At 42.3% G+C, this 19,489-nt stretch overlaps 1 long non-coding RNA gene across 1 annotated transcript in view; it reads left to right on the top strand.

The window, feature by feature from the left end:
- Window positions 1-5,190: 5,190 nt before the first annotated feature.
- LOC128412697 (uncharacterized) overlaps window positions 5,191-19,489 on the top strand; it is a 28,487-nt gene continuing 14,188 nt past the window's right edge. Inside the window, exon 1 of the long non-coding RNA XR_008330139.1 lies at window positions 5,191-5,682. This is a non-coding gene — a long non-coding RNA (uncharacterized LOC128412697). The remainder of the gene's footprint in view (window positions 5,683-19,489) is intronic.

Below are 19,489 nucleotides of genomic sequence, written 5' to 3' on the forward strand. Positions count from 1 at the left end.
ATTTGCCCGGAGGCAGATTTGCAAATCCGGGGACTGTCCCCGGGAACCGGGGACGTCTGGTAACCCTAATCTATATGAGATTCCTGTTGGTGGTTTATTTTGTGGGGAGCTACTTAGCATAGAAGGGACGCAGGTGGCGCTGTGGGTTAAACCACAGAGCCTAGGGCTTGCCGATGAGAAGGTGGGCGGTTCAAATCCCTGGGACGGGGTGAGCTCCCGTTGCTCGGTCCCTGCTCCTGCCAACCTAGCAGTTCGAAAGCACGTCAAAGTGCAAGTAGATAAGTAGGTACCGCTCGGGCGGGAAGGTAAACGGCGTTTCCGTGTGCTGCTCTGGCTTGCCAGAAGCGGCTTAGTCATGCTGGCCACATGACCCGGAAGCTGTACTCCGGCTCCCTCAGCCAATAAAGCCAGATGAGCGCCGTAACCCCAGAGACGGTCATGACTGGACCTAATGGTCAGGGGTCCCTTTACCTTTACCTTACTTAGCATAGAAACAAAGCACATGTAGCTGAGAGGTTGTGGTGCTACAAAACATGCCACCCGAATATTCCTCGACTGGCTCCTTTTGTCTTTCCAAAATGTAAAAATTCTGGGTAGGCTTTTCTTGAAAGTACAGTTTAACACGTTGTTTTAAAAGGAGTTATTAAAGTAAAATCCTTTGATTTAGTTGCATTAGAGCCAGTGTTGTGTAGTGGTTAGAGGGCTGGACTAGGACCTGGGAAACAAGGGTTCAGGTCCCTACCCAACCATGAAGCTCACCAGGTGATTTTGGGCCTCTCACACACGCTCTCATTATAGCATGGTTTTCGTGAGGACAAAAGGAGGAGGAGGAAACCCTGGAGCTCCTTGGAGGAACGGTGGGATATAAATGTAATAGTAAATACCTAAAATAAAACATAAGAAAAAGCTTTTGCAGGTTAGAGTAACAATTCGTGGTGCTGACGTACCACCCCACTCCTCCTGCATTGGGCATCCCATTTTACCACCACCCCACTCCGCATCTTTATATGAAGAAATATTATTCAATCAAAGCCATGCCTAGAATGCCTTTCCCTTGCCACTTTAACAACAGCAGCCTCCACCTCAGACAGCCCGAGATGCGTAATTAGGGAGCGTGCCACGGAGGCCACAGTGCACCATGAGGTTTAACTCTTCCTTCCCTAGCTTGATCCCAATTAAAAGCATCCCCCCCCCCGCTGATGTTTGCCTAAGAACAGGAACCAGTGGGGAATTAGGACTGAATAAGAGCCTGCTGGCTCAAGCCAGTGACCCATCTAGTCCAGCATCCAAACCTGAGTGCAGCAGCATCCCATTCCTTACCTGTGGCTCCCTCCAGCTGGCATTCAGAGACACACTGCCTCCGACAATGGATGAAGAACATTGTAGCCATCGTGACTACTCACCATGGATAGCATTATCCCCTATAAATTTGTCTAATCCTCTTTTAAGCTCATCCAAATTGGTTGCCATCACTCCTTCCATTGTTTCCTCAGTGAATTCCATAGTTGAACTATACGCTGTGTGGAAAAGTTCAATTTTTGAACTTTGAAGGCGGTCCTGTTTAGAGAAGTTTTTAATGTTTGATGTTTTATCGTGTTTTTAATATTCTGTTGGGAGCCGCCCAGGGTGACTGAGAAAACCCAGCCAGATAGGTGGGGTATAAATAATAAACTATTATTATTAGTCATCTAAAACTCACAATACTGAGCTTCACTGGATGTCCACAAGTGTTAGGGTTTATGAGAGAGGGAGGGGAAAATGTCTGTGTCCACTTTCTCCACATATTACATAATTTTATACACCTCTACAAAGTCTCCTCTTGCTCACCCTTTTGCTGAACTGAAAAGTCCCAAATACTGCAACTTTTCCTCATGGGGAAGTTGCTGCATCCCATTTATCATTTTGGTATCCCCTTTCAGAACCTTTTCCAACCCCCCAATAACCTTTTTGAGACGAGGTGACCATAATCAAACCAAGTATTCCAAGTGTGGCTGCACCATAGGTGTGTATAATAGCATTCTGATATTGACATGTTTGTTTTCAACTCCTTTCCTCGTGATGCCTAGCGTGAAATTTGCCTTTCTCACATCACTCTGGGTCGTCATCTACTCTAAGGTTTTGTCTGTCACTGCCAGTTCAGACCCCATAAGCGCATATGTGAAATTAAGATTTTCTGCACCAATGTGTATCACAGGTTTACATTACATTTGCCATTTTACTGCCCATTCACTCAATTTGGAGAGGTCCTTTGGAGAGCTCTTCACTATCTCTTTTTGTTTTATTCACCCTGAACAATTTGGTATCATCAAACTTGACTACATTACTGCTCACTCTAAACCATTTAGGAACAATTTTAAAAGTGCATGTTCCAGTACTGAACCTTGGAGGATCAGTTAGAGCAGATCCTTGGAGCTACTTTCAACACCCCTGCATTGGGAGAACTTTCCATTTATTCCCACGAGTTACTGATCCATAAGGGGACCTCTCATCTTATTCCATGACTGAGAAGCTTACTCAGGAACCTTTAGTGAGGTACTTTGTCAAAAGCCTTTTGACAGCAAGTATACACTCTATAGGCAAATCACTTCTATCTACATGTTTGTTGACACTCTGAAAGAACTCTGACCGGTTAGGGAGAGAAGACTTACTCTTGCAGGGCATCTGTAAGGCATGCCTTAACTGGCGAAAGCCTAACAGCTCAGCCATTTTCACACTGCATGGGGCATCCAACAGGGTCAAAGTTGGTGCTGGGGAATGTGGTCTCCTCCTCCAGGCAAAGAGAACCGATGCACCCACCTGGAGCTAATTCTGCCTCTGTACATATCAACATGATGTTACGCCCTGGTGTAAACCTGTTGACTACAAAATACATGGGTTTGTGTCTCACATGCCCTCCAAGGGTTCAAGGTGATGTATAAGAGGGGGTAGTGATGTATGGAAGTGAGAGCTGGACCATAAAGAAGGCTGATCGCCGAAGAATTGATGCTTTTGAATTATGGTGTTGGAGGAGACTCTTGAGAGTCCCATGGACTGCAAGAAGATCAAACCTATCCATTCTGAAGGAAATCAGCCCTGAATGCTCACTGGAAGGACAGATCCTGAAGCTGAGGCTCCAGTACTTTGGCCACCTCATGAGAAGAGAAGACTCCCTGGGAAAGACCCTGATGTTGGGAAAGATGGAGGGCACAAGGAGAAGGGGACAACAGAGGGCGAGGTGTGCCTGGCGTGCTCTGGTCCATGGGGTCACGAAGAGTCGGACATGACTAAACAACAACAATTCCATTTTATCTTCACAACACCCCTATGAGGTAGGCTAGGCTGCGAGAGAGTTAACTGGCCCAGAGTCATCCAGTGAGCTTCATGGCTTGGTGTTGATTCAAGCCCAGATCTCCCTAGTCCATCCAACACTCTTATTACATTGGATCAGGATACACTTGGGTGTATTTGGCTCATTTATTTAGAAAGGGGAAGGGGGAATGCCTGTTACATTTTCTAACAAACTCCTCTCGCCCCCTCCCTCCTTGCTCTCACACATCTATTATGAGAAATGTCCAGGATCAGGTAATAGCTGCCTTAGGTACCAGATGATATTATGTTAATGAAGAGTGGGATAAATGCTGTGGCAAATTTGCATATAATGATCACGGCCATAGCCTTTCCTGAAGTGCATATCCCAGTGTGGCTGCCCCCAAACAACAGACCTTTTCCGTACCAGCCATAAAACTCGGGGAAGAGTCTGTTAGAGAGACAGAACGGCATTTTCTAATTTCTGTCCTACATTTAACGGTGCTACTGTTGCGGTTCCGAAGGCATCAAGTAATTACGAGCATGAGAGTGGTTACACAAATGAAATATGCGGTATAATGTGGCTGTGTCAGAAATGGGCAATGAGCGTGCCCAGTTATAATCAAGCTGTCGCATCTTGTCTATAGAGAAAGAAAGCAGGGGGAACACACAGAATTGGGCCTAGGTGTTGGGGCATCTCACACGGGACGCTTGTCTTTATGCCCCCTTCCTTTAAACATGTTACTCTGAAAGCTGTGCACATGACGCAGAGCTGAGACCTGGTCAGTAACGCAAAGAAACTTTAATCCCAGCCAGTGGGATTAAAACCCATCCAAACTGCACTTTTCATTGTAGAACTAACACATGAGGAGCAAATTGAGAACAGTGGTGGTAATAATAATAATAATAATAATAATAATAATAATAATAATAATAATAAATTTTATTTATACCCCGCCCTTCCCGGTTCAAAAACCAGGCTCAGGGCGGCTAACAAAAAATTTAAAACGCTTTAGAACACATTATAAATTATAAAAACACATAAAATACGGTATAAAAACATGAATAACAATAAAATGCAAGAATCAAAAATCAATCAGATAATCCCCAGGGCTAGCTGGCTGAATTGGTCCTACTTGGGCCAGCGAGGAGGCCAGGGGAGAATTAGCTGTGGGGTCTCAGAGCAGGTGATCTTCATAAAAGGGGATGGGGAGGGAAGAGAAGAGAAGGGAAATAAATGATCAGGCTGAATTCAAATTAAAGGCCAGGCGGAATAGCTCTGTCTTACAGTCCCGACGGAAGGAGGTTAAATCCTGAAGGGCCCTAGTCTCATGGGACAGAGCATTCCACAGGTCGGAGCCATCACTGAAAAGGCCCTGGCCCTGGTGGAGGAGAGTCTGACTTCCTTAGGGCCCGGGACCTCTAAACTATGGTTATGCATGGACCTTAAGGTCCTTTGTGGGGCCTACCAGGAGAGGCGGTCCTGTAAATATTCTCCCGTAGAGAACCAAATGCAGCCCTCTGAGCCTCTCTACCTGGTACTTGAGACTCTCTCCCTGTCCCACCCCTTCCCCACCCTCTCCCCAAGCCATACCTCTCACAAGCCCTGCTTTGCAGCCTGCTGTAGTGCTTTTTCCTGGCTGGAATGGGCCCTTGGCCCTTTTGCTTGCTTGGCTGGAGAATCGAGAAGTAAACATTTGACCACCTATTTTTGCTCCTGGCCCCACCTTCTGCTGGTTGGCAGCTCCCTGAAGGTGGCCCAGAAGGCAGTGTGGCCCTTGCCCCCCCATTCCGACCCAGAACATAGTCTTTCAAAGATATTTTCACTGGCGCGGTAGTAAACAGTGTCCCCAAATTTCAGGCACCTACAGTCTAGAGCGGGGTTTCCAAAATGAGGGTCTCCAGCTGTTTTTTGGACTACAACTAGCAAGACCAGCGGTCAGGGATGATGGTAATTGTAGTCTGAAAACAGCTGGAGACCCAAATTTGGGAAACACTGATCTAGAGGTCCCCCGCTACACAAAAAGCGCCCAAAATATTCCCTAAATGTCCAACAGACTCTCTATATATGGGGCATTTTTCACCCTAGCCAATGCAACATGCTGAGGTAAAAAAGTTTCCAGCTAAACTGATTGAGAAGAGCAGATTTAAAAGCCTGGGATAAAAAAAAAGTCCCAAGGAATATGAAGTGTTGTTAGTTTGCCTGCTGCCTTACTGCTTGTTCTGAGGTGAGATTTGAAGGAAGGCAGAGCAGTATCACCCAATAGGGAATCCAAGCATAAAGGGCTGCCAAGGAGAATAGGTGGAGTCATGAAAATGGACAAGAAATTTTGGGAGGATGAAGGCAGGGACTGACACAACCAGAGCCGGTACTGTTGTGCTGAAATCTTTTGAAAGGTAGGAGCCTGGGCACTGTGCTTCTGCAGCAGAGTTGGCACTTAGAAGAGAGAAGCATATACAGTTTTACGCAGTGCTATTTTTCTAGAAAAATAATTCACCATGACTGCCTCCCTTGTTCTCTTAAGAATGGCAATGGCGCCCACCTGAGAGGTGGTGGAACGTGAGTTCCAGCTGAAAAAAGCCCTGGTTTTTATGGGGGTATAGGAAAGAGGTAAGAAAGCCAGGTTCTGTCAGTGGACCTGGTGAGGACTAACTTCCATTTGGTCCCCCCCCCTTTCTGCAACCGTTTCTCATGGTTTCTCCACCGTTTCTCCACCGGGATATTCTGTAACTTTATCATTGAACTTTACGATACTCCAAAAGGGCTGTAGATTTGAAAAACCAACAGTAGCCTCTGGAGAGCTCCTCTGCTGCCTTGTAGGTTTACCTAGTCTCCTACTGAGGGCGGCCTTCTTTATTTCCCACAGTGCCCCAAAGAATACGACTACATTTTGGGGGCAGGGTAATGTGTTATATTAAAATCGAGGTTCTCTGACTCAACCACTATGATGGATGGCATGTGCTGATGTTGGGCCTGACAGTCTGAAAGTGTTTTATTTATATGTTTATTGCTCCATTCCATTCGTGAATCACTTCCTACGAGGCATCTTGAAGTGACAAACAACAAAACGATCAAAACTGGAAACGTATATTAAATAATTTCATATATAAAAGCAATTAAAGAATGTATGGGTTAGGGTATTTTTTTTGCATATGTTCATATAATGTCCCCCCTTTACACAGTTGTGTGTTTTGTTCTCCCCCCCTTTTTTGTATCATTTTACTTCTTTATATTTGAAAATTTTTCAATAAAATATATTTTAAAAGTTTAAAAAAAACAATTTCATACATAAAAGCAATTTCAAATCTGAGACAACTGCTGACTGGGGTAAAAACCTCCACTTAAAAGGCTTGTTGGGAAAGAAAGGCCTTCAACAGGTGCTGAAAAGATAATAGAAACCATGCCTGTCTGATTTGTAATGGGAGGCAGTTCCAAGGGGCAGGTTCTGCCACACTAAAAGCCCTATTCCTACATATATGGAAGAGACTTCCTGATGAGATTCTATCTTTAGGGGACCCCACTCCTGGCAAAGCACAGTGATCCATTGTTTATATATCGGGTGAGACAATCTTGAGTTGGTTTCCAAATATGTTTATTTTCCCCTCTTCCTTTTATTCCTTATCTATTAAACTGTAAGCCATTATTTTAAACTGTGAACTGCCTTGATCATATTTATATGAAAGCAGCCTCTAGTAAAAATAAAATAAAGGCACACATAATAGCTGGACCCAAAGGTCTACTTTAGACTTGCCGGAGGGCTCGGGAGCACACCCAATCAGATTTTTGAACTTTTCATGTTATTGAAGCAGCACACTGCTCTTCAGCTTTTTGTCACTTGAAGCAATTAAGTCTACATGATGGCTATAACTGATATGTTATTCTTTTTCTATTAAAAAAGGAGAAAGAAATATCAGTTATAACCATCATGTAGACTTAATTGTTTAAGTGACAAAGTCAAGTTCTGCCCTCCCACACGGCTGAAGTTTTATTCTTTTTCTAACTTCAGCAATGTGGGAGAGTAGAGCTTGACTCAGTTTTACCAATGGATTTTGGGTTTTCTCCGTTGGTTGGGTTACAATTGATAGGAAAGAAATTGTAACATTTATATTGAGTTCAGCTTTCTGAAAGCCCCCCCCCCCATACACACACTTTCCCAATTCCACACGCTTATGCCTCTGGTGGCAGTAATTAGCTCAATGTGCTAATGAGGACCCTTGGAGGAAAGACTGACAGGACTAATTAGTGGGTGAATTTCACTTTAATAAATGTATGGGCAATTTTCTAAATGCAGATGGCCCAGTCCATCCTGGTGGGAGTTCTGCCCAGAGCCACTTCATATGGTAAGTGTCTGAGAGAAGTGGTTAATTGGTAAAATGCTACATGATACTGATTAGAAGAGAGCTAATGGCTGCCTTTGCTTCCCAATGTATTATTCATTGCCAGACAATGTGAAAACCTCGTATCCTTCAAGAGGTCCATCACAGCCAGGTATTTTCAGCAAATTGGATGGGGGTTATGAGAAGCACCTACCTGTGCAGTGACAAGAGCTCAAGTCATGGATTTCTTGCCCCAAAAGAGACTTCCGTGTTGGAAGCAGCATGGAACATGCATGTGTTCGTGTTCCTGTGGGCATACACATGTCCTGGGAAGCCATGGCCAGCCAAAGCTTCCAAAACACACCTTCTGAGCCACTATAGAGCCACTTTATGCTGAGTCAAAGCATTGGTTCGTGTTCCCATTGTAGCCTTTCCTGATGGGTTGCATCTCACCAGTATCTCAAGCAAAAGCTCTTCCCAGAGATTGTTCTAACTAGAGAATCTGGGGGTTGTATCTGTCACCTTCCACAGGCAAAACAGGCATTCAGTGCTAAAGCAATGAGCCCTTTCCCTTCGTAGGTAGGTAGGTAGGTAGGTAGGTAGGTAGGTAGATTTAAAAATATTAATTTTTTTCATTTTCACAATAACCTTCAAATTAAATACATTGGTTTGTAAGTTGACTTCCCAACCTCATTTCTACAGTGTTTTTACATTTTCTACTGCATTATATTTTTATCTGTTAAACAAAGTTTCTCTATTACAATTACTTTGTCATTTTTCGTCCGCGGCTGTTATCTCGAATCCTGCCCACGATTTCATTTGACTGTAATATTCTTTTAAATAGTCCACGAAAGGCCTCCATTCTTCTATTAAAAGTTTGTCATTTTGATCTCTTAATTTCGCTGTCAGCTTTGCCATTTCTGCCATAGTCCATGACTTTCAAAAGCCACTCCTTCTCCTTTGTTGGAACCTTCTCTTCTTTCCATTTCTGTGCAAGTACTATTCTAGATGCTGTTGTCACATACATAAATAGTTTGGGCATCTTCTTTGGCACACCTGTCCCTAGTACCTATAAGAAAGGCTTCTGGTCTTTGGGGAATAGACAACTTTTATTCTAGCTTTTGTCTTTCATGACTTGGAGTTTGTTACTTAGCCAATATGTATTGGTAACTGTACTGATTCTCTATGTGCCCATGTTATGGTTTTCATAGAATCATAGAACTGAAGAGATGGAAGGGACCACACCAACACCCTGCAATTGCAGGAATATTTTTTCATCTTTAAATTTTAATCTGTTGTATTATATAATTGTCTTGTTTTATATACTTTATAAAATAACAAATCTTTTAATAAAAGTACATAGGCAGGGACACACAAGAGCATGCTCTGTTATAAATCTCAATCTGGATTTCAAGCCAGGATTTCTGGGAGCTGAATAATTTTTGAGTTTAGCAGCTTCTAAATATCAAATAACTTTTACTGTCGCTCCCATCAGTTTCAATGGACAGGCATTTCAGGAGAGTGCAGTTGGTTGACAGATTCAGACCAAGTTTGGGTGGCTGAATTAGTGTTAGGAAACATGTACTGCGTATTGTGCAAGGATTTATGACACCTATTTACACCCTCCTTGTTAACCCCTTACAGAGGGTCAGTCTTCAGCATCTGGTTGGTCACTGTGAGAACAAGGATGCAGGACTAGATGGTCCATTGGCAGGAGCAACCAGTGGGGCTGAACAGGTGGGGCTCCTACCTTCCAGAGGTGCTGGGCTCCTGCTGCTTCCTGAGAGGGGGCTCTCACTCTTCTCCATCTGGTCCTCTTTTTAATAAACAGAAACAAATACCCAGCAGAAACCACATCGTAAAATTATTGAAGTAAGGGTATTGTTGCCCTGTTTCAGCATTTCTTTGCTTTTTAGACAGCACAAGAGCTGTGCTTATACACCACAGAAAAGCATGCAGGCATTCGCCAGATTAATGAATAAATTAAAACCGTTGCCAACCTGTGGGGCTAAATTCAGGCCTGGTGTAAGAGGCTGCGGCCCCTGTGTCATAGGACTCACTTAGGCACCCAGAGCTCAGCTCGGACCACAGTCTCTTTATTTTATAATAAATTACCACATGGATCATCAAATTTGATATTCTCTCATAAAGGTTTAATTAAGAAAAAAAGCCAAATCCCCTGACACAGAAAGCCTATGACTAATAGTACTAATAAAATGCTCTGAAATGTTTGATAGAGCTTTCACATACTAATTGGCTTTCATTAACTTTAACACTGGCTGAACTGATCAGAGGAGCTCTGGCTGGGCTCACATACTCCAGTAACTGCTGCTGCAGATTATTATAGTAAGTAAAAAAGGGAAAGGCAGATGTCCCATTTTTCATATTTGGGTCTGTAAGCGGGTTTTTCTCCAACTCTAGTTGGCCAGTGAGCCCTGGATATTTTGTTTTCCACACTAATGTGTGTGTTTAGCTCACTTGCTAAATCAGGTAGGGGAAATTCTTGGCTCTCCAGATGTTGCTGAACTACAACTTCCACCATTCCTGGCCAGTGGAAATTGTAGTTCAGCAACATCTGGAGGGTCAAAAATTCCCCATACCTGATCTAAATAAGGAATTTCCAAATTCTTAAGTCTGGGAAGGGGCAAAGGGAATACACCAATCTTTTGGAATTTTGAGGAACTGCTGTGGGCACCAGTCACAGAATGATTGTTGTGACGGACAAGACATAAAACAAAATTTCTGCCATGGAGGATTACACAAAATGGCATTCCTTCTCTTAGCTGGGGCTAGCCAGAAGCTCGCAGAGCAGGGCACGACGACAATGGCCATCCATTGTTGGTTACTTATGGCATCTGGCGGTCAGAGGAACATAGAAAGCAGCGCTTATACAGTGGTACCTCGGGTTAAGTACTTAATTCGTTCCGGAGGTCCATTCTTAACCTGAAACTGTTCTTAACCTGAAGCACCATTTTAGCTAATGGGGCCTCCCGCTGCTGCCGCGCCGCTGGAGCACGATTTCTGTTCTCATCCTGAAGCAAAGTTCTTAACCTGAAGCACTATTTCTGGGTTAGCGGAGTCTAACCTGAAACGTATGTAACCCGAGGTACCACTGTACTCAGAAGTACACTGCTTCTGACCACACGCACAAACAAACATGCATTTTCTTTCTCCTCTTATACATGTATTTATCTGTCTATCTATCTGTCTATCTATCTATCTATATATATATACACAAAGGCACGGCAAGGCAAGAAATTTGTGAATAGACCTGTGCATCTTATGATTGGGCCTGACACAAAGAGGGAGAATATGCAGGCAGGTTCTAGCGCCCCAGAGCCCTGCCAGGACTATCACTGCTGGTGTTGCTACGTGGCAGCCCAGCAGTGGCACTCAGCAGGTCTCTTTTGACAGCAGCAGTAGTGTATCTTGACAGATTTACCCAGCAGTTTTCACACATACTTGTCTTAATCTTGGGATAAAGTCATCCTAGTGGTGCAGGATTAAAACTGCTAGCACGTTTGCAAAGCTAAGCAGGGCCTAGTCTGGTTTCAAATTGGATGGGGGACCTCATGTTAAGATTCCGGCATTACATTCTCATGTTCTCTGGGCTCACATTGCAGACTAAGCCTCAATTGTGTGCAACTGGCATAAACTTAGTGGAAAGCTAAATGGCCAAAAGACATACTGCAGTGTGAAAGGGATGTTAGAAATCAGAATAGAAGGGTTACAGTTCTAATGCAACAAACCTCATGTGTGAATACATCCTGAGTTTCTTTTATGGAGACCAGCTGTGTTAATCACTCCTTAGTTAATATGATCAGATTTAGGCTCTTGTGTGATGGGCCCAATCTCCGGAGGGGAATGCTTTTGCAATCTTGGCTTGATGATTTCATTGCATTGCCCTAGCTACGTCCCGCACACATGACTTGCACCATCAGTTTCCACTAGGCAGGCCTCCAGCGGCCTCGTTGCTTTTACTGCAAAGCACGCCATACTAAAGCCATTGTAAAATCATATAGTCAATACTGGAGTGGAGTGCCTACCAGGCTCTTGCGGACAGCAGCTTGCCAACAGCACTGGTATCTTAATTAGGCTGGCCCCTCTCCTGGCTTATTTGTGCCAGGGCTGGGGCTGGCATAATTAGCATGCTGGCACCAGTGAGCCCAGAGCTTTATGCTGGCATATGGACCCAGAGCTGAGGTGAGCACCAGTGCCAGGCAAGCAGTTTGCCTGCCAGCTAGAAAGCCACAGGGAATAGGAACCAAGAGGGGGAAACAGGTTCCAGTGGTGGAAAATCCATTACAGCAGATTGCACAGGGTCTTCCAAAATGGGCTTGCTCTTGAGGCAGTGACTGCAGCTTTGATTCAGAGATGCTCTAGGTTGTACTAGCCACTGTGTTCCAGACTAGTCTTCTGACCTGGTGCCCTCTAGGTGTTTGGGGCCAAAATTTTGGCTAAGGCTGATGGGAGTTATAGTGCAACACATCTGGAAGGTGCTAGGTTGACAATAGCAAATTTAGTCGGTAATGTGAATTATCCTGCTTCCAAATGTGGTAATGCAGTGCTTTTGCATTTGGGTTTCCTGATGCTTATTCTGCTAAATGGGGCCATGGACCTCTCTGCCCCTACATTCCACCCTGACAACCCCACAATCCTGGGCGAGAGGGAAGCTGGAGAAGGTGGAAAAAGACACTCCAGCTCTATCTAACAGGCACCAAAGCCAATTCTCATCCTGAGGAATTTAAAATTGCTTTGATGCCCCATTTGCATTGGAGATAGGACATTGAAAATATGCCAAACACCTGTAGAGATTCTGCACGTATAATCCTTGCAAAAGCCCAACGTGCATTCAGAGAAACAAAAGGGATATGTGGGAGATTGCAGTAAAATTCAACAATGCATATTCTTCCTAGTTAATAAGTTTAGGGGCTAATGACCATAGAGCTAATAGGCCTTAGAAATGTAATTGGTAGAGAGGGCTCTGTGTGATGTCATTTCCTCTCCTCTCTTGAGCAGGACTCAAAGACACATTTCCTGTTCCTTCCCCCTCTCTCTTCCTTCGACCAGCAATGAGTGCAGCTACACCTTCCACTTGTCTGGCTCAGGCACATGTCTGAGACTGGTTTTACTAGAAATACATGTATTTTACCTGCATTGTTTTTCCTGCTGCTGTAGCTAAGAACCAATGCAAGACTGTGAGTAAGCAAATCGTATTTTAAACTTCCCAGTCTGTTGTCTGAATCTTCGTTAAACAGGGTAAGAAAAAGGTCAGTCAGCTTGCTTCGTTTTCAGAATTTGGCCAGTGGTAAAAGTCATTTAGAGGCTGGTGTCAGCAACAATGTCTCTTGAGTCTTCAGAAACTGTCGACAAGCACCATTAAGACCCCAGTGTAAACATCAGCATTTCCATATATAATAAGATCCCCTTGATCAAGGCAACAATTTCATTTTAAAGTTCACCCTGCCTCTGGTTTTTCTGTCCAGTTCATGTCTAATCCTACTATACCAGCTACTAAGACGTTTTGAAAGCATTCTGAGTGAATGGGTGGCAACGTAAAATTAAACAAGTACAGAAGCCGAAAGAAAGTGAAGCTGTATCCCTGACAGAGAGGCAGCAGGAATAGATCACTTTCTAACAGAGCTAAGGCAAAAACTTCAAGATTGTGAATTTGAAGCTGTAGGAAACGTCATGTTAAGAAACGAGGATGCCCTGTTCTTAAGTTTAAAATCTAAAACAGCTTATCTTGTATTCCTTTCTTTGAATTTGTGCCATCTAGGTTTTTTAAACCTTTGTGTAAAGGCAATACTAGAACTTTCACAGCTGAGTCCTCTACTCTTATTACTGTGTTTGGCTTTCTTTAAGTTGGGCTGTGTCTAAAACTTACCATTTAGGTTTTCAAACCTTTTTTGTAAACTTAGTATTGGAAACTGTACCTTTGAGTCCTTAATCCTTTATTACTGCGCTTTGCTTCACCTAGGTTGAGCTAGGATTATAATACTTAAGAATTTTTGGGAGTTTTAACCCCCTTTTTTGAATTTTGGTCATTTAAGGTTTATGATTTTTCTATTTCCTTCTGAGGAAACTGAATAGTTCAGTGAAACAAGGTTTGTAGCCGGCATCCCGTTAAGGCTTTGTACAATTCTAGGATTTTCTAATTTTTTCCTTAAACTTTTTGATTTTTATTATTTAGTTTATTTCTATAAGATAATATTTCTAGTCAATTACTTCTCGTTTCAGGGATTTTCACGGTATTTCATTTGTTTTGTGTAAAGTCCCCCAAAAGATAGCAGCACAGCACAGAATAAACAGGGTGTGGACACATTCGCAAGTCTAGAGCAAGCCCAGCCTGAGATGCCATGTGCCACAAGGGCTCATTTCGCCTAGATGTGCACAGCAGAGAGAAAAAAAGCAACTCCAAAATTGGAGAAGGAAGGTACACTGTGGTATGCTACTATTGATGTTGTGGGGGTGCTTGAAGCTAGATAATGGATCTGAGGTGATGCCAGACAATTTTTGCAGTGAACCTGCAAGGTGTGCACGAAGAGATTGCACTAGTGGCTTTGGAAAGCATCAGAATTAACTAAAGGGTGCAATGATAGCACAGCTGGGCTGAACAAAGCAGGTCTTAGGACGGGTGAATCTGTGTGTTGTGTTGAGTTCCCTTTGGCTCAAGAACTTCTCTGTTAAAGGGCAGTGACCACAACTTCCCTGACTATTATGACAGTCTTCGCTTGCAGAGCACATGCGACACCGTGTGAACCTCGGCTTTCGATGCTGGATATCTTTGAAATACCTTGTGACCTAAGAAGAACCCGAAAGCTATTGTACTGGTATCTTAAGATAGGCTTGCTTTGGCAAAGATATTTGCTGCAGTGCCCTGTGTTTCTCTCTGTGTGTGATCAATTAGATTGTTGAATAAAGCACCTCATGTGTGTGTTGCTTTAGGTGAAGCATTTGATTTGCACTTTGTTCCTCGTTCTACTTTGTATTCTCTTAAACTTGGACAATCTTGGCCAGTGTGGTACTGTTATTGTTGCCTGGAGAATGTCTACTCCCCACTCTCTTTAGGACTTAAAAGGATAGGAACTGCCTCCTAATTGCCCAATTAGTCCTAATGCCACGTAGTGTTGACTATTTAGTTACCACGTATTGTGTACAGAACTAATTGTGGTGAAAGCCAAATGAATAGGAAGGAAACAAACAAGCTACTAGAAAATAATTACATGGAGTGTTTCTTTTTAGTACCTCTAGAGCAGATTTCATTATAGTCAACAGCTTCTAAAGCTGCTCGAAATAGCAGTATTTGTCATTTTCATAGAAACTTGATAATGACATTAATTTATCTTAATGGTCTGTTCTATTGTTATAAATAGTAAAATTAGCTCAAATTGTCTTGCTTTTGCTGGTTTTGGATAGCTCCAAAGGGCCCCACAACAGCAGATGAGTAGGTAATTTGGTGTGCTTGACAGACTTCCAATAATTTGTTATGTGGAACATGAGTAATGTTAGTGCCATTAATGTTCATTTTCCTCTAAATTCATTACTGCCCTTTTCCCTTTTATCTTTTTTAATGTCTGGGCCATTTTTCTATATTTCAAGTGGCTGCACCAAGCCTATTCATATTCCGCTGTAGTAGCTATTAACATTCTGAACATAGCGAACATCAGGTAGAAAAACAACTCTTTATGAAATGATGAGTTTGGTGGCTATTTATGACCCAAAGCAGGTAAAACAAGGTGGTATTAAACAATGGTCATAATGAAGTCAAATCTAATTGCAAAGAAATTTAAATGTTGTCATGTTTCTTGCAAAGATTAAGAAAACAAAATGCTTAATGAAATGTCTAGGAAAGTGCAAATGCTTTAATATATAATAATCACTGCAACAACAAGAAGGGGAGGGGGGGGGAACCCACCAGCACAACCTATTTCCCCGAGTATCATCTGTGTTTAAAGTTCACAAGATATTTTCATCCAAAGTGATAGCTGAATACACAGGATGTTCTACTGCATTTAATTCTTATTAGCCCTGGGAAATGGTCCTTTTGATTGAGGTTTGTTGACATGATTATCATCTAAACAAATGAGAGAGCATTTATAAGGGTAAAAATGAGTATTTGTAAATTTGTTTACTTTTCGATTGTGGTTGCCTTCAATTCCTGCCTCTTTTACTTCCCATGACTCTGTGCCTGGGTTTTGTACTGCTATTGAGATGAGGTATAATATTTTGCTTTACGAAGTCTCACTAAGATAAATACAGCATGAGCAAGTTGCAGTATACAGTGGTGCCTCGCAAGACGAAATTAATTCATTCCGCGAGTCTTTTCATCTTGAGCGGTTTTTCGTCTTGCGAAGCACGGTCCGCTGCAACTGCACCTCTTCAAGTGGCTTTAAGAAAAAAGGAAACAAACTCGCAAGACGTTTTCGTCTTGCGAAGCAAGCCCATAGGGAAAATCGTCTTGCGAAGCAACACAAAAAATGAAAAACTCTTTCGTCTTGCGAGTTTTTCGTCTTCCGAGGCATTCGTCTTGCGAGGTACCACTGTACACCAGTGTACACTGGTGTATCTGAAGAAGTGTGCAAGCACACAAAAGCTTATAACCAGAACAAACTTAGTTGGTCTCTAAGGTGCTACTGCACAATTTATTTATTTATTTTATTTATTTCGACTGATTTATTTTGATTTATTTTATTTATTTCAGACCAACACGGCTACCTATCTGAGTGTACACCAAATTTAGTTGTCAGTCTCAATACAATGTGATATAATAAGAGAATGCCTCTGGACATGTGGAAAGTTTATTTTTACTCCCTGAAAGATTACACACATTTGCCTATTACACACATTTGTGATAAAGGATCAAGGCTTCTAGGAAACGGAGTGTTATTTCTAAGCATGCTGAGATTAACTTTCACTGAGAAAAATGAAGTGTTCACATTTACAAAGGAATTTTGGATTAGCTTGAAACCCTCCTTGTCTCTTTGTGGACCATTTTTCAGTGGTATTTTGGGGGTGGTGATATTTGGGAGAGCTAAACCAGCTTGTAGCAGTGGAAACAGAATTCTGTGGGTTAATGAGGGCTGCCAGGGGCTGCCTTCAGAACTGTCATTGGATTAGTGCTTCATAATGATATATACCATACTTTTCCGTGTATAAGACGAGGTTTTTTTTACTGTAAAATGATGTTTAAAAACTGGGGGCGTCTTATATGGTAAATAGGAGTGTGATTGGCTGTCGCTGCGACAATTTAGCTTGCAATTTCCTGCTGCTATTATTTATTGGACTGGCGCTTGTAGCAGATGCGAGCGGTTTTTAGCGAGCGGTGCGAGTGGTTGTAACCGTCGGGTTAGTGATTGACTGCATTCCTCCCCAAAAATCATGAACAACCTCTGGCAATCCTCCCCCAAAAAAGCTCAACAACTTTGGGCCATTTTCTTAAATTTGTGTTCCCGCAAATAGGAGGCGTTTTATACATGGGGGTGTGTTATACACAGAAAATATGGTAATAATCTTAGAAAGGGAGCTGTGGGAACATTGCTGGGTCAAATGCTGCGGCTGCCACTTCAGAACAGGCAGCAGTAAGACAACAGCAAAAGGAGGGACACTCCCCCTCCTCCATTGCAACTCTAGATTTTGTTGAGAAGTTCGCCCACCTTGGCCCTGACTCAGAGAAAGGTAGTTGCATTTTACGTCCTATTAAACTGAATGGGACAGGTTCGTGGCAACTAAGTTGATTTTCAATGGGACGTAAGGCCCTTTAACATATCATACAAATCATCCATCACCAGGGAGCTGCAGCCAATCTTATTTCATTCATTTGAGATAGATTAATGATTTGCCCTTCATTGGTGCAGATGCTAGGGCAGCGTACAGAACACAAAAATAAAAACAACCCCTCCAAATCATAAAATAAGCAACAAGACTTACAAAATACACAAAATCATTTTAGGTATATACCTAAAAAAATAAAAAATAAAAAGGTAGTCAAGGCCCTCAAGCATGACTAATTTCTTCAGGTCGGGAGTCTTGAATGATACATTCCATATGTGCTGTTAACAAACTCAATTTCTCAAACGTTATGCATTCAGTTTCTGTTTCCAAGTATAAGGAAAGTTTCTTTTACAGTGGTACCTCAGTTTGTGAACTTAATCTGTTCCGGAAGTCCGTTCTTAAACCGAAACCGTTCTTAAACTGAGGCGCGCTTTCCCTAATGAGGCCTCCAACCACCAGTGCCCTTCCACCATTCGGATTCCGTTCTTAGACCGAGGTAAAGTTCTCAAACCGGGACACTACTTCCGGTTTGCAGAGTTCGTAAATCAAATTGTTCGTAAACAGGATGGTTCTTAAACCGAGGTACCACTGTATAAGATTAATGCCATGAGAAAAACAGTGACTTGATGTTCTTTTTCAACGAGGTAACAGCTATTAGTTTTCTTCTGTAGACCCACGCATAGTAGCAAAGTAAGCTGATCACATTTGGTTAATTAAATATTTTCACACATGCATGGAGATAGAAATGGAAAGTTATTACTGTAGTTTGAGGGTTTGTTTTTAAAATGGTGTCACAATATGCTAGCTTTCAGTCTTTGTTTCTCAACAGCACCTTCCTTCCTTGCATGGGGGGGGGGGGAGGAAAAAAACACAGCAAGCATTCATTTCTAAGATCATGCTATTTTGTGGCTTTGTGTAAGGAGCACCATAATCAATATCCTAATCAAAATATACTCGGGCATGGATTGTTCTTTGTATTTTATTTTTTTAATATGGAAGATAATGTTTTTGTAATGCAGGGTATCAGTGATAACAGTTCATAAATATTTATCCTAATAACGTAAATGCATCCACCTGCCTTCATTTATAAAATAATAGCCTTTGAGAGTAAGGCACAAACCTTATTCCATTTAACTGACTTTCCCTGCAGTCCATTAGACTCGGCTGTGTATTCTGCTAAGGAAGCTGCAGCGTGTCAGCAGCCCATAATGGTTCATGGAAGATAAATGGAATTAGGCAATTGAATAATTACAGGGGCACTTTCTATAGCGCTATAAGTAAAGGTCTGTCAGCATTTCCATTAGGAAACCCAGTCCCCCAGCTTCAGCAGCATACATCTGTAAAGTTTGACTGGGGACAAAATTCAACAAACAGAAACTCATTGTGGGGGGGAGATATATTTCCATGTTTGCTTCAAAACCTGGTGACTAACTTCTAAAAAGTGCTCAAGTGGTGCCTCAGCACACACAGAGCCTCTACTTGCATACCATAGTGAGCAGAGTTGTTTGCAATTTATATGCCGTAAATCAGCACATTAAAGCTGCAATCCTTTGGGACCTAACTCCAAGTAAACATAAATAGGATTGCAATCCTAAACACTCTTAAAACACCCCCCCACTAGAAAAAGAATCCTACAAAATCTACAGCCATTCTGTTTTGTTCTTTTTGAAAATCAGTACTGATAGAAGTTGTGTGGGCTTTTTTATTAAAAAAAGAAGAATAGTATTATTATAACGTTATGCATTGCCTTATGCCAAAAGGTTATCAGGGCTACTTAAACAAATAAATATTAAAACAATGCAACAATAACAACCAAAAGTGACCATACTCAGCATCCCACCCCCGAGTACACATTTCCCACCATAAAATCATCATAAGCAATTATCAGAATTCTTATTCTTTTTGGCAGGTGGGTGCTTTAAAGGTATAGTGGTATGTACCCATACCCTTAAGTCTGTCTAGGATTGCAATTTTTCAATTGCAATTGTTTATGTTTACTTGGAGGTAAGTCCCATAGGATTGCAGCTTTAATGTGCCACTTGTTCACATATAAATGCAAACAGCTCATTATGGTGTTCAAGTGAAGGCTGTGTGTGTGTGTGTGTGTGTTTGT

Source organism: Podarcis raffonei, chromosome 4 (assembly GCF_027172205.1).
Source record: "Podarcis raffonei isolate rPodRaf1 chromosome 4, rPodRaf1.pri, whole genome shotgun sequence".
NCBI classification, from domain to species: domain Eukaryota; kingdom Metazoa; phylum Chordata; class Lepidosauria; order Squamata; family Lacertidae; genus Podarcis; species Podarcis raffonei.